Below are 6,000 nucleotides of genomic sequence, written 5' to 3' on the forward strand. Positions count from 1 at the left end.
TAGGGCCATGCATATTTGTATTTTGGGTGAATTGCAACAATATGTTTGGAATCCAGGGCTGAAACGTCCTGGAAAAAATGGGTGGACCAGGCATGCCTCCCTTTTTCCATACCAGAAATTTTGAATGACTCTGGAGAACCTGACCTTGGATATTAAAAAGGCACATGCTTTTGAGACATAGGGGAGAGGCCAGGTGTGGCATCATTTAGTTGGATCACTAAACACATAATTAGGAAATTCCACCATTGGCCCTAAACTAATATCCACATCCCAAGGCATGGATGCCTGTAAAAGGCTAACTATAAATTTTCAGGACTTGAGAAGCAAAACTAACACAGCAAACACAAATTTCTTGACCAAGACTGGGAGAACTTTTCCTAAAACATTTCTAAATGTTATCACTTGGTTTCCTTTCAGATTCCAGTGCAAATGTAAGGGTCAGTTCCTTTAAAAAAAAGTAGATAAGATGGGTTAAAATATTTTTTTTTTCAATATTGAATCTTTCTAATTGATGAATGTCAATTTTTACATAATACATTTTTCACAGGAGGATAACACTAATTTTTTTTTTTTAAATTGCATTTTTTTCTATAGTGATTAGTTTTAGTCTGCTTTTAAAAATCAACCAACCTATGAAGCCTTCGATTGTAGTAATACATTTTTACCTCTAGATGTCACCAGTGCACCTTTAAAACATAACTGCATCAAAGCAAGAAGCAAAATTTTAGGGTTATGTTGGATCATCAATCTTGGAGATACAATCAAGCGGGACACAATGATACAAACTGTTTTACTGTATAATTGAAAAAATCAGCACACACATAATCCTTAATCTTTTTGACCAAGAAAGATTTAAGTTACCCTAAAATGAAATAAAGCTGGTGAATCTATAGTGCAAAATTTCTCATGCTGTGGGAATAGTTCTAAATGAGCAAGTGAAGCACTCATAAGTTTTAGTGCACTATAGGAGTTCGTACAAGGACCCATTTATAATGTTATCAACAGTGCTGAGTTCTAAATGTAGAAAAATTATTTATTCCCACAGCATGAGAAATTACAACCGACAAATGTAAATATTAAAGATGGAGCAAAGATACAGAGTGCACTCTTCTACAGTACATATGTAATGCTCTTAGGATCACAATACATGTTACAAGATGAACGTACAATCTAATGTATGCAATTGTTTTTATCAAATCAGAAAGGCCACAACATAGTTGTTGGGAGAACTAAAGTTTATTGTGCAATCAGATTGTATGTAAAATATTGTATTTCAAAAGGCTTGTAGAAAAATTGCCTCAATATATCAGGCAATGATCAATAAATACTTTTATGACGTTTAATGAAGACCCATAAATTCTTCAGTCTGCAAATAATATTTTATGTTTATTTAGATGTTAGATCTTTAAATCAGTGAGGTGTAGAAGGTACTCACTTTCTAATTTTTGTGGGGGATCTTGTTGGTAGGTTTGCCCGCAGAAATTATTCTATCACAATTCTACACAATTCTAACGCATTATTAGTTGTGAACCTTGACTTCACATTTGTTTCTGCATCATGTAGCAAATCATTTAGTAAGAGCAAGTTTATTCCTGCACAGTTCCTGAGGGCTTTGCTACCTTCATAGTCTACAGCACCATAGCACTGGTTCCTATAAAAACAGCGTTTACAGATTTGACAGGTACTGAACAAGTCACTGCGTCTCCCAATAATTCTCTGTGGGGCTGCTGCAGGTGGTTGATACATGTAGCAACTCAGCAGTTCAGTGGTGTGAGGAAGCAGTAACTGCACCACAACCATACCACCAGTCTTATTCTTGCACACAAAGGGTCAGATTTATTAAAGATCTCCAAGGCTGGAGAGGATATATTTCCATCAGTGAAACTTGGTGATCCAGCAAATCTGGGATGGATTTCTTCAAAGTCATATGCTATTTGCTAACAAATGTTTTGAATCCTGGACCAGATCCATTCTAGGTTTGCTGGATCAGCTTCACTGATGAAAGTGTATCTTCTCCAGTCTTGGAGAGCTTTATTAAATCAGACCCAAAGACTTTTAAATACTCTAAACATACTTTGTGATATTTGGGGGGAGTTTTTTTTTACAGTACTTAACCAGTGGCACAGGAACAGGGGTAGTAGTTGCAACAGCCTAATGTGGACAGGGCTGCAAGAGAAGTTGGGACTGACCTTATTCTGACAAGATGAGTTGGCGAGCAATATGTGAGATAGCGAGCTATGTACGATCAAGGCAGGGGTTATTACTGTACCCCAATGCAATAACACAGAGTTTATTATTTAAAACCAATTGCATATCCCAAAATTCAGACCTAGTTACAACACTGGGAACAGTCTTGGGGGTTAAGGAGTCATAGAATTCAGAATGGGTAGGCTTTGTACACAAGATTCACCCCCACCATAAATACCAGAGGAGTCTGCAGTTTTTTCAGTGTAGGCATGCAGTACTGGTATTAACATTTTCTACAATAGATGTATAACAATCTAAAAAAATTCAAGACAGAACTTACATTCTGCTATATTTTAGACCTGCCATAAATTGTATTCATCAATAATCCTATTAAGAATATTGTAATAACTATATTAGAAATATAGAAAACCAGTGGGGCCTCATTAATTACCAATCCAGCAGTGCACCTGACCTTTACACAGCAGTTTTGTTGCAGCATTCATAAGCCTCCAGTCATTAGGTAAAAAATCATTACTCTCTATTGGATTATGCTTCCCAATAACTGCCATTGACTGCTGGCTTCCAGAGCAAGCTTAGATCATTATGGTGAGTTGTGCTTTAATAAAGAGAGAGATGGTCAAGCAAATTAAACACATAGATGCTGACAATTTAAGAAGAGTGATATCTGCTTTTATCGGCTGCTGAACCTCAAATATCCCAAAGGATCTCATCAATAGAAAGGTAACATTAATGGGTTTGCATGCGTCCACTTGTGCACTATTCATGAACAGATCAATCTGCTTATTTATAGGGCAGGACAAATGCCTTTGAACTCTGCAATTTTGTTAATAGGAAGCTGTAAAGCTGAAGTTCAAAATCACCTATCCCCTCCTTTTTATATAGTTTGATTGATCTGTGTCATTCTTTTACATTGGAAACAGGAAGGAATACAGACACTCGACAGAAAAAAGCAAGCAATCTACATTCAAATGTCTTTATTGATGCAATATTTTGGAAAGTATTACAAAAGAAGCTAGACAACTCAGCAACCAATCAGATTTAAAACTGAACTGGAATATGACAAAGAATGAAATATTGGAATATATGGATATATATGTGTTGTACAAAAATAAAACATACTGAGGAAATGCAAGTGTAGTAGAAGAAGCGGCAATCAAGATGTTTAAAAGACGCACTAAAAACTGCAGTGTGGTTGACATGTCTGTCATCCTTTAAAAAAAACTAATTATTAGTTTAAAATGAATGATGAATGGGATCATCATTCCAACTTACATGGTACAGAGAAGCTGTTCAAATCTGCTAGAGACTGAGAATGGTATTTTTCTAGTTTTGGATTGCTTTAGTAGCATTAATGAAGGAAATGCATCTCTTATATTATTAGATTAAACTTTAAATTAGATTTGAAGGTTTATCAGGTAGGTCTGATGATGATCATCAGGTGATAAGTGGTTTGCTCTTTGGAGGGTTATTTTTATTAAGGTACAAACTAGGAAAAAAGTTTCTGAGTCAGAGTATTTTGAACCATTCCTAAACAATATTAAAGTATGCACCTATTTGCTGGTACTCTTTGGAGACCTTTCATTGTTAAGATTTATTTTATTATTCCCAGACACTATCTGAAAATATTGGTTTAACAACATAGAGACATTTATGTAACTATCAACAAATTGTCTTTGAAATCAAACTCCATTTTAAAAAATACAGAAATAAATTCAGCCCTGTACTGTGCAGGGTTTAATTTGATATTAGACATGTGTAGTTCCCTTTACAACAGAGTTTAGGTTGAGAAAGGCAGAAGCAGCACAAGGAGCCAGTCATTTGTACTGCAGTTCTCAGGTGCTCACATAAAGTGTGCTGATAGGCATAATAAGCACAGTAACAGAAAGGGGAGCTCAGTATTCTGTTCTTTCTCCTTTTACAGCCACAGGTTGGAGTAGGGAGAAGATTGTAAGTGCTACATACTGCAACACATACACATACCAAACAGGGGTGTCCTGTATTGCAAAGATGTGTAAATCTCAGACCTTGATAAACTAAAATACAAACCATTTGGCTGGTATAATAGTTCTCATTGACGTATTTTGTTTGCATATTTAGTTGTTTGCCAGCAGTTCAGCTTTAAATGTAAAGCTTGTGTGCTTTCAGGAATATGATGGTTTGGGAGCGTTTATTGAGACCTTTCCAGTGCCTTTCTAAAAAGAAATGTTCTTTTTGGCCCAATTTACTGAATATGAATACAGTCTGTAAATATATCACACAATGTTTACTGTCCTGTGGCAAAACACACAGGACATTGTTGAAGTGTCTGGAAGAATTACAGCATGTCACATATGGTAATACATGTCAGCATGATGCTCTGAGATACATACAGGTCTGTCCTCCCAGGAGCTCATTTGTATTTCTGTCTTGTATTCTCTCATTCTAGAACACTTGAGCTGTCTTCTTCAATTTCCCTCCCACTCCACATATAAATTACTTGCTGGTGTTTTCTTACATTCAACAGATTCAAAACTTATCTTTCTCTCTGGTTTGATCTGGGACATTACACATCAACTAACTCAAAATGTCTTCCTAAAAATCTCATTATACAATACAGACTTGTATAATATTGAATTTTCTTTAGATATAGCCAGCATGTTCTGCAAAGATATATTTCCAGTATTTATATGGGTTCAACGAATGGTAAATTGCAATTTACAGAGCACATAGAGCTGTGTGCTTTTATTATTATTGTCATTATTATTTTGCATTTCTGTTTGTATGCATTAGAATCATACCTTGCAAAGCTTTAATACCAATATTTCCAAAAATACAAAGCACATAAAGCCGATTCCTGCCCTCCACTACTGAGTGTCTATATCAGCGGTCGTCAACTGAGAGAAAATGTTGGTGGACCGTGGCTCTGGCCGGTGCGGCCCCCCAGTGGGGTCAGGAGAAGGACCCTGCTGGGGAGGCGCACCGGCCAGAGTTGCGGACCATGTATGGGCGGGTTGTGTCGGCTTTATGTGCACTTTATTTTTGGAAATACTAGAATGAAAGCTTTGCAAAATATTATTCTAATGCATAAAAACAGAAATGCAAAATAATAATAATATTATTAGGCTCAGACCTGCAATAGTAGAGTGGGTGGGTTCTTTAATTATGACATCACTCTGGGGGAAGTTTCTTCCCCTTTGAGTGGCACACAGCTCCCGGCAGTCAGTGCATTTAGTGGTCCATAGGTCCGAAAAGGTTGGTGACCACTGGTCTATACTACAACACATTACAGGGCAAATATGAGATCAGGAGACTCCGGCCATCCTGATTGGCTGTGCTGAGATGACGTGACTTCTGTTTATCCCCAGCCCACGAAAAGGGATTGCACAAAGCAGGCAATTCACATGCAGTTCTCTTTTCCCCAATAGTTAGTTTAAAACTATGTTTAAAAAAAAAAGAAATGCAAAGACCATCTGTCAATCTAGTGCATTTATTTATGTGTTTTGGAAATTAGGATTTCTGTACCTTTCAAGCTACGGGATCAGTTTGGCAGCCAAAATAACTAGCATTTTTAAAAGGAGAGGTCAGCAATAAGTCCCCATATATCTCACAGCACAGGTTTCCCTAAAGCAGGAGATGTCAGCGATACGTATAAAAGCTTAAGGAGAACATGAAAATTCCACACACGAGAGTCTTTGGTGGAATTTGAACCCAGTTAGCTGCCATGATTTACAAATTGGGACAATTATAAATAGATATACAAGGATCAGTATACTGTACTGATGACCCTGCTCACAGGAGCCTGCTATCTACCCT

At 36.8% G+C, this 6,000-nt stretch overlaps 1 protein-coding gene across 1 annotated transcript in view; it reads right to left on the reverse strand.

The window, feature by feature from the left end:
• Nucleotides 1–6,000, reverse strand: part of MTUS2 (microtubule associated scaffold protein 2) — a 273,935-nt gene that overhangs the window by 50,809 nt on the left and 217,126 nt on the right. The gene's annotated exons all lie outside the window — the stretch shown is intronic.

This window comes from Pyxicephalus adspersus, chromosome 1, assembly GCF_032062135.1.
Source record: "Pyxicephalus adspersus chromosome 1, UCB_Pads_2.0, whole genome shotgun sequence".
NCBI lineage: Eukaryota > Metazoa > Chordata > Amphibia > Anura > Pyxicephalidae > Pyxicephalus > Pyxicephalus adspersus.